The sequence below is a fragment of the Lepisosteus platostomus genome, chromosome 2 (genome assembly GCF_059453375.1).
Source record: "Lepisosteus platostomus isolate fLepPlt1 chromosome 2, fLepPlt1.hap1, whole genome shotgun sequence".
Classification (NCBI taxonomy): Eukaryota; Metazoa; Chordata; class Actinopteri; order Semionotiformes; family Lepisosteidae; genus Lepisosteus; species Lepisosteus platostomus.
The window spans coordinates 6103360-6113390 of record NC_142612.1 but is presented as its reverse complement, the minus strand read 5'-3'; the positions used below and the strand labels follow the sequence as shown (position 1 = coordinate 6113390).

Below are 10031 nucleotides of genomic sequence, written 5' to 3'. Positions count from 1 at the left end.
ACAAGTTTACACAGAGGAATGTGTAAGTTTTTGACCAGCCACATCTGAGAGCGTAGAGCACTGAGTTACCTCACCAGCTATCTTTCTATCGACAACATCCTTTCTGGTGGAGGGAGCTTTTCTGACCAGTGATGACAGCATTTCAGAAAACCACACTTTTAGAGAACTGCTTGAAATATATGAGAAATCGTGGCATTTGGAATACATTACTGTGATCTAATAGTCGCACTTTGGTGTGTGATATGAACACACACATGGGAGAGGGGTAGTGTTTGTAATCGAATGCAGTGGTTTTGTGGCTAAGGATCTGTGCCTGTGGCTGAAAGTTTGCTGGTTCGTATTCCACAGAGAGGAACACGCCTTGCTTTTCAGTAATTTAATTAAATAAATCGATCTTCTATATTAACAGTGAATCGCGATTCATCCAGCACATCTCTGCTTTCGACACCATTTTCCAAAACATGTATAGTACATAAATAACAACTGCAGACAGTTCCCGATTACTGCTGAGGTTAAAGCTTGAAAACATGGTAACGCACAACCTGCAGTGTCGGGCCGTATGCGTTACAGTATAATCACATTTTGAAACGCCTTCCGATTCTCACGCCAACAGCGAACTCTCATACGTTGTATACTGCATGTGCGGGGAGCATTTGTAACTTTAGGTAAACGTCGTTTTTCTCTAACGGCGAGTGGCAGTGGTGGTGACTGTGGAAGAGACTGCCGCGGTAAATGCAATTTGTACGTGCGCGCATTGTGTATTTTCTTGCTTTCAATATGAAAACGAACATGTCTAGTTTTTAACCGCAAAGCACCATTGAGAAGACTTTAAACCTCAAAGGTGAGCAGAAATAGAGATCCTTCCTCCTCTCTGCGCGACAAGCCCTGCAGCACGGAGCACAAACACATAGTCTGACAGCGCTTTGAAGATACAGTATGTGGGCTTGGAAATGACGTGCGATCAGGTGGAACAAGACAAATCGTCTTTTAGGCTTTAGACAAATGCTGCACTGTATAATGTTTAAAGCATGCAAGGCAGGGCTTGTGGAAAAACTGCAGAGGTTTCTGTAGATGCCGGGCAAAAGCCTCTCATGTTAATACAAACTTCTTCAGTGTTTACCATCAGCACGCGTTATCTAGCGCAAGAGCCGGGAAGAAACGATCCTGATTTCGTTTTCAGTTTGGTTTCCGATAAGTCTCCTGCTGGAAAGAAATAAAGACTATTAATAATATTGTTTTAAAGCGACAGTTACAGACCGATGTCATAAGCTCATAAGGTAAGAGCTCATTTATTGCTGAAAAGTTATTTTTAATGTCTGCTGTGCCTTGTGATAGACGAAATATTGTAATTTTCACTTTTTTAAAAACATCTTTTTAAAGAATTATTTGCATCTTTTGCATACATATTCTGTTCATTCACTCAAGTGAGAATTGGGTTTCTTTTATTATAGCGTTACAAATACACCATTTGACCACGCGGAGCGCAGGTAGTGCACTTTCATTGGTGCATTTTCTTAAGATACTGACGAGTTTTGACATAAATGCTAGATGCCATAGCATGGCTGTAGTGCCAGCAATCGCTCAGGCTAACAGTGTGTCTTTCACCTGTATGGATGTGTTATAAGTTCGAGTTTTTTGAAACCCGTGTATAAAACATTGTATTGAGGTGGTAAACTGCAACGCTGTGTGATCGGTTATTACAGTTTAGAAAATGTACTGTGAAAATACAACCCTGAAACTTGTCAAAGTCGTGGACGCGTTTCTTTCTTTAAAATCTGTCATGGATCTGTGGTGCATTAAACCTGGTTTATTTCCGAAACATGCTCTAACGGCGTTTATTATTGGAGTTTTATTTATTATTGCCACTTTTACACATGCTATTTATCTTCAGCTGCAAAGATCCGCCGGCAAAAAACATTTACACCGGAGGCTACAGGCGAGCAGGGCGAGAAAGACAACAGGTATTCGTGCAGCGCAGAAAGATGCGCCTGACAGGGGCGCAGGAACTCTCGGAGAAAACAGCCGGCTGAGAAAATAATTGAATAGTTTAAACTTTAAAATAGCCGCAGCTGTGGAAATACTCTAGTATCGCTTTGTGCCTGCTGTGTGGAGCTTAAGTAAAAACTAAAAGAATCCGACAAGATTACAATTGGGAACAAGAAAAGTTTCATTTCTACGCCGAAAAGTAAATAGCATAAAACAAAAGTCCCCTCTGTGGGGATTTAATCATATCTGCCGGAAATACGATTAGGGCAAAGCAGAATATGTACGATTCATCCATACCGTGTAGATTTATTTTGCGTTTTAACGAAGAGGCATTGTGGAAAACCTTAATAAGTGTCCAGTTGATCTGGGGTTGTTTAGCAACTTTACCAATCATTAACCCATCAAAACTGGTATTATACTAGCGTTTTCAGATTACCGAGTGGAGAACCGTTTGGGGACTGTCTACAATTTTAAAATTTTTTACATCTTTTTGGTCAAACTCAAAGTATATCGGCGTGTCTCCGTTTCCCCCCTGTGCGCAGTTGTCGTGAAATCTTGAGAAACCTAACAAAAAAGCTTTAATTTGTTCGTCCGTTTAGAGCAATGTAAGTGTTCTCAAACCAAACCAAGTCTTTTGGCAGATGTACCTGAAACACTCTTACTAAGGGAGAGCAATGTACTTTTTACGTCCAATTCGGCTCTGCTACCGAAATGGTTTTCGCCTTTCTACTTTTTAGCGTGGAATCAATTTACTTTCCGTCTGGTAGTTTATAAGGTAATCGCGTGTTTTAAAGATTAATTCTAAGAGTCGTTTGATTCAAATGCGATTTCGTCCAATCGAAAAAGAATATAAAAAAGTAAAAATATGCCCCCCCCCAAAAAAAAACGATCCTTGTGCCACTTCTGTCGTGAACTTCAAATGACGACGCAGGGACAGGAGTACCACCATGGTTACTACAGTCTGTTAAGTGCATCGTCCCCAGCAGCACTGAGGTCTCCTTGTGAAGCTGATGTCAGGAGTCTATTAGCGTAGCCTCAGGCTTGTCAGCTCAGCCGTGACAAAAAAGGGTCCTGCTGCACCCATATCGTAACAAGTGACGGACACCTGTAAAGTGCAGAAGCTGCAGTTGCACTGTAGCATCCGATGTGGTCTGTCATCATCCTAACAGTCAAGACTCATGAGAATACACACTAGATATCCAAATATAATGTACAATTTTTGAAACACATGACAGTGATTTTATTAAATAATACGTTTCATAGTATAGCCAGTAGCCATATCACCCTGCAGCTCTCAGCTGGCAGCCCCCTGAAGCTCAGCAAGGTTGAGTCTGGTCAGCACCTGGATGGGAGGCCCCCTGGGTTAGCTGCTGGAGCCTTCATCAGGTATGCTCAGTTTTGAAAGATTGATAGATTGTTCTAGAAATGTGAAAAGGTAGGCTATTGCTTTGCCTGTATGTATTGAGGTAAGTTTGTTTGGGTTAAACGGCTGATTTCTGGAGAGAACATAGTTTTGCAGGTTTACTGATTTTTGAATCCAGTGTAGGTTCCTCAGAGACAGGGAGTTCTGACTAAATCTGATTGCATAATTGTCTTCTACGTGTAAAAAACATGAAATCCCAGGCCTTCTGGTAATTGATGATCACTGCTGGTGTTTAGGTTAGCTGTCTGAGGTGTGTAATCATGCATCCTGACATACGACAGTAATCTATGAAAACGCCAGGGGTCTCCATGAGAGTTAACTTTTCCCTGATCACCCTTTAAAAAATTAGGGTTGTCACTGCAACTTTAGTACAAATGTATTTTAAAGATTAAATACTCTAACAGTTGTGCTCTAATTAGCAAACTAGGGGAATGATTATTTTGAGCTTAACAGAGCAGTGTAACGTGCTTTTTTTTAGTGAAATTGCAACCCCATTTACAGTATGTATTGCTTGTGTTTTCAGAAGATTTTAATTACAGACTCTTCTTTTTTGTGTGGAATGCGCAGCTATTTTTCCAGTAAAATAATTTCAAAAGACTTGAAAACAGCAGTTCTTTTCTGATTGACTAGCAGAGAAGCTGTTTAGATGAAAGACTTAACATTGGCACTGCAAACTTGTCTTCTCATTAGAGCTTCACTTAGTTATACTAGAATCTCTGAGCAAATGTGCTCTCCTCTTCCAGCTCGATTTTATGACACCTTTCTCATCTTGTAACACTATTTGTTGTTCATCTGTAATTAAACGCTGGGAGATAGGAGTTCTTAATGACAGGTGAGTGGAAGTGAAGGAGAAATGTACCATAGATCTCAGCCTTGAACAGGTACTGTAGTTGCTCCCTCATCTGCTGTGCTTTGCCTTTTACGCTTCGTTTGACCAAGGCCAGTGGAGTGATAGCAGGACAGATCTAAACATAAAGAAAAATGTTAATTGAATCACAGCTTCACATTGGCTTAATTGAATTTAATATTTACAAGTTAATCCTGTCCAGATATTTTCCAATTGACGTCACTGTAGAAAAGTTAATTAGGGCTTTAACTAGTCTTTTGAATAACACAGTTGTTTCCTCTAGAACAAAAGAGAGCTTTGTATCGATAATGGGGTAATTCACTGTTTCAGTTTAACTCTTGCAGTTGTGTCATTTGTACCTTTCACCACCTCCAGGGTTGTAACATGTGACTTGAAATGATGTGCTGATAATACTGTAAGTAATGCTGCTGACATCAGCATTTACAACCTCTGGTTTGACACTGTATGGATACTTTTTTTTTGCTATTATTAACAGCAATCTTGAGATACATTTTCAAAAAGTGCCGACATTTCAGCAGAATCACTCTAGGTGAGGATGCAGAAGGACTTTGTACAGTAAACAACCAAGTAATTATTAAAATATAGGGGAACCAGTCTGCAGAACCTCCATATATACAGTAAGTAATCATCTAGCAGTATTTTATTTAGAATGGCTCAAGATTAGAGTTCAACTAAATAGTATTTTTTTAAATAACAGGAGGCAAAACATATCCTGTGTGTTAAATGGAAGTTTAAAATAAATACTAGGATGATGCTGCTTTACTCAAACCTGTGTCTGTAACAGCTGGATCTGTGCTCCAAAGTGATAAGAGGTTAGAGACCAGTCCTTTTGTACTGTATTTGTCCAGATACAACTCTTCCACTTATTTTCTGTTCTCCAGTGTTCTTGTTTAATTCAATTAAAATTTAACTTTCATATCTTACTTGCTAATCAAAGTTTGTATTAAATGGATGCCAGGTTTGGATTCCCAGTGGTACCTTTGCCTTGTAATGAGGTTCAATCCTACTCCTGTTTTGTGCTGGCTCTGAGCCATATAGTGACTGTGTATTATATTACATTTTGTGCTTTTGTGCTTTCCAGAGGATGCTTGAATAGTTTATTGCTGGTTATGCTCTTAGTTTCTTAATTCTTTGAATTGTACCTCTAAACAGTGACACTGTGGCCAAATTGCAATTTGCAGAGAATTGAAATCAAACTATCAGCATTTGACAGATAGGCCAAATAGACAGTATCTTGAAATGAAATAAATATCAACCATTTTTCCATGTTTTTTTTTCCATTTTGCAGCAAAAAGAGTTTCACGTCTAACTGGTATTTAAAGGTCACGAAATGCCGACCCTTGTAAAGTTGTTGCAGCCTTGCTTTATAATGATTTCAGGTGACATCTCCTCAGATCTCACTTTTTGTGTTACTAATTATGTCCTCTGTGTTTTCCATGCACAGAAGACATTATTTACTGACTACTGTTTTACAAAGTAAAAGTAGCTCAGGACAACTCATTTACTGCCCAGTTCAAATAATTAAAAAATAATTTCATTCAACAACTGAGTGAATGTCATATCTGACTTCTCAGGTGAGAGCGTCTGCTCTGAATTCAGGATCCAGCTTATATATTTTGCAAAACCCAGATAATGCCTATTGCTAATTGTGACTGATACGTTATAGTGAGGTGGAACAGTTTGCTGATTACTCTAAAGATTGAGTATGGTTTAGATTGCCTTATGGCTGAGTTGACAATCTGCTAATGTTTTTACAAATGAATGCTCACAGGTCACACTGACCTTTGATAAGTTAATTACATTTAGATAGGATTGTGGGGAACACAGTCCGAACCATCAGGAAGGGAACTTTTTTTGGTGAATGATGTCATTCCAGTTCATCATTTTATATTTTTTGTAATTAGACTTTAGGCTTTTATACTGTGTAAGCAGATGCATCCATTTTAAAAAGTAGATCTAGGAATTATGGATATAGGCTCAGGTGTTCAGATTTTTGTTTTATTCTAAGGATCAAAGAAGGCGGCATTATTTTTTTTACCAGGAATTTGTTAACAGACTTACAGACATACAGATCAAAGTCACTTTATTGAGAGCCGACAGTTATCTTCCACTGCCATTAAAAAACGTTTACCAAGTAGTCAGTTATGCAGAGTGAAACATTTCTAAGAGGGAATCTGATTTTTATCTTAATGCCTTGGATATGAAGAAAAGATTTTGAGTAAGGGTGAAAACGATTCTCTAAAATCCAAACGTAACCTAGAAAGAAACAAATTGTTGTACTCAGTATTAAATACATATGCTCATATGGAATTAGAACAATTTTGTATTGTATTTTTGAACTATTTTGCCAATCTGATATAAAATGAAGCATCATTTCATGAGTGACCCCTTGGTTGTTTGTAAATGTGGACAAAATGTTACTTTTAGCATTTTAGGTCTGATGGTATTATCAATTTGTAACATATGCTCAATGTAACAGCACAGTAAAATGTGATTTTTTCTTTCGTCATTACACCACATACAGTAATACAGAAAAGGCATTTTCTTTTGTTGAAAGAATTTAGTAGTGATTAATATTATTAATCTAAAACTCACTATCCTTAAATATTTTTAGATCATAACAAATTTTAAAAGAGATATTGAATCTTTAATTGTCTTTTTTTCACATCCTTTTTAAGTTTTAAGGTTTAAGCAGGTTTTAAAAGAGATATTGAATCTTTAATTGTCCTTTTTTCACATCCTTTTTAAGTTTTAAGTTTTAAGCAGGTTTAAATTTCGATGTTTTACAGACAAGAAAAAAAATGATCCAGTTCAATCAAGCCCTTGTCTTTCTCTAACCAGTGTCTAATGAACAATCTCATTCTTATTAAAAAAAAACTCAATCTTTGCATTAGGACATCCAAGCAGTTCAAAGAATCACTCCGTAATGCACAGCCAAAAGCGCTGCTCGCATGCTCTGGGTGATTTACTACAGTAGGTGTTTGTGTGGACGTATAAGCTGGTGAAGTCTGATGATGTCATCAGAGATTGCCTTGGGCTGAGTCCTGTGGTGAGGTAGACTGGTGTAGGCTGGCACTAATATCATCTTGGGCTGCTGGGATAGCAGCTTAGAGAGGTGCCTGGCAGAGCATTGTGATCCTCTGTAATCTTAATATCCTGACGGATGAGGTAAGCTTAGCTTGGGAGCCAAGGGCCCAGCAAACGCAGCCCAGCAAGGCCCTGAGAAGATTGTGAAATCTCAGCCTTGGCGTTTGCAGTGTAAGGTATCCAGATGGGAAGACATGAGGGATAAAGAGTGTGGATTGTCTTCCAGATGGACAGTGTTCATGTTGGGGAAAGAGGAAGATTTGGAGAGGAAAAGCTCATGAATATTTGCCAGCACAATGTGTTTTTTGTCTCCCTTCCTCTCCTTATTGCTGGGCCTTTGGAGGGATTACTGTCATTTTCAGATGTCGCTGTGTTTTGTTCTTAAAGAATGAGTCTTTATTTTTTGGGGTGTTTTGTTATGTGAGACACTATTAAATTATTATTGTTTTTAGATGTTAAAAAACCATTGCAGATGTCCAAGATACTTTAGTAAGGTTGTGCTTTTTTCTGTGTTTTGTCTGTCTTGTCTAAAACGTTTCTGTGATTTGCAAAGGGATCCTGTACATGCCATAAAAATGAGAAACTATAAAAATATATTCCCATTCACTGTAACCACTGCAACACTCAAGGTGACAATCACTTAATTTTGTTTCAATGCAAAATATCAAAAATATTAGAACTTGTGTAACTTGCTGAAGATTTGCTAATACTAATAGGTATCTGAATAAGTTAATTTGTACTAGCAGACAGATAAGGTACTTACACTCCTGTCTTCGGTTTTAGTGGTATAAGCTTAAAACATATTGATAAGACATTGTAAATTCCACTTCGTAGAATATATTGCAGCCCTTTGTAATTAGGTTCAGTTTTAAATGTCATTCAGAATCCTGCATTACTGCGAATGCTTGACAGTTCACCACTGACCGTACATTGCTGTGTTAGCGTGCCATCACTCACAGCTCAGTAACTGCACAAAATGTACTCACAATGAGAAAAAGTCAGGATAAACACTACAGTGGACAGGTTTAAGGAGTGATTAGATTTGTTTGGTCAACATACTCATAGTAATGTTGGGAATAAGAAGTATTGCTCACTGGAGGTATTCTACTGTTTTTCTCCACTGCTTGGCAGACCTCCCTTTTTATCTTACATATTTTAAACAAGGGTTGAAACACAGGGATATATGTTTGAGTTGCAAATAGCTTTGACATCCAGAATGAAGGTTATGCATATCTATCCATCTTATTTCATGCTTTCCCACTGAGAAACAAAAGCTTTTCACAGATTAGGCTGAAATTAGGTCACCTAACTAGTCGCCCCACTGACTGTCCTGGCACGACCTGTGTGCTCATCAGGCTGAAGGCTTCTGACTGACTCTTGCTTCCTTGTAAACAGGGAATGGCAACGATGTGACTCGTTTCTTTCCTCCAAGACTCCACTGACGGCGTATCGGCAATGTAGGATGGCAGATAAGTAGGGAATATTAAGAAGCTTCTCGGAGCACACAAGAAATATCATAACTTCTGAGGCTGGATGTGCTGACGGAAATGTCGAGAAATTCAGTTGTTTTAGAATATCTTATAAACTGGTGTACCCTGTCACGTGTAGCGGAGCTAGTTGCGTGTAGCAGGGACCTCAGCCGCCTGGGCCGAGGGAGGTCTCCTTTAGTCCTTCAGCTCATGCGGCTGTTTCCCTGTTGCGTTACGCCGGAGACCCGGGTTCGTGCCCAGGTGTTGCTGGACGAACCGGCGGGGTGGAGTGGCAAGGGCACGAAGCCCGCGCAGAACCACGACGGTCGCACACGGCCGATCAACACATTCCCACGCGCACAGATCCCCGCAAACACCAACGCACAACCTGATCATCCAAGAAAACAGAAACACTTCGGCCTCCGCGTCGTGACGAAGAGGGCATGCCCATACAGATGGTCATGTGATTGCCCATCCAGAATGTCATCATATCAAAACCTTCACTTTCTCCTGTAATATTGCCGGCTCCTCATGTGTGCGAACAACAGAAAACCTGGGAGATACGTTGGGGTGACAGTAGTTGATCTGGGAGGGTTCCAGAGTGGCTCAGCCGCTACGTTGCAGGTTGAGCTCTGTATACCCAGACAGAGCAAATGCGACTCTGTTTTACATCAGTGGTCAGTTATCCATTGTGGAAAATCCATTGTGACCTCCCTGCACCTTCAGGTCACAGTTAATTTGCACTGGCTGACAAAGGCCATGTACCTGTCCTCTGACCTGTGCTGAACCTCCTGATGGACACTGCCCACCTTGCGGCCACGCATGAGACGAGAGGCCTGAGGGGTGAGAAGAGAAGAGGAGGCTGTAAAAACATCCTCATTCTCGCCGAGTGGGTACAGCAGTCGCCATGGTGACCCACAACATGAAAGACACAATTGGTGTCTATACCGACTGGACGGGTATATAATAAAAAACAATAAATTGGTTCCTTTTGAAAAAAAAAAAACAGTTAGCTGTGCTGCTGTATTTGTGCAAGAGCCTTTGGGATGGACAGCTATTGCAGTTCCATGATTGTTAGTTTATGAGCTACTCCCAGATCTGATTCAGGCAAACACACGATGATGTTCATTCTCTCTCTGGGCTCCCACTGACTCCTCAGAAGCCGGAGATCTGACTGCATATGTTTGTCAGACTTCCT

At 39.8% G+C, this 10031-nt stretch overlaps 1 protein-coding gene across 1 annotated transcript in view; it reads left to right on the top strand.

Moving 5' to 3' along the window:
• Window positions 1-553: 553 nt before the first annotated feature.
• The window catches only part of crfa4 (cytokine receptor family, class I receptor 4), a 45652-nt gene continuing 36174 nt past the window's right edge, over window positions 554-10031 (top strand). Inside the window, exon 1 of the mRNA XM_088647832.1 lies at window positions 554-1277. The gene's annotated coding sequence lies outside the window, so the exon portion shown is untranslated. The remainder of the gene's footprint in view (window positions 1278-10031) is intronic.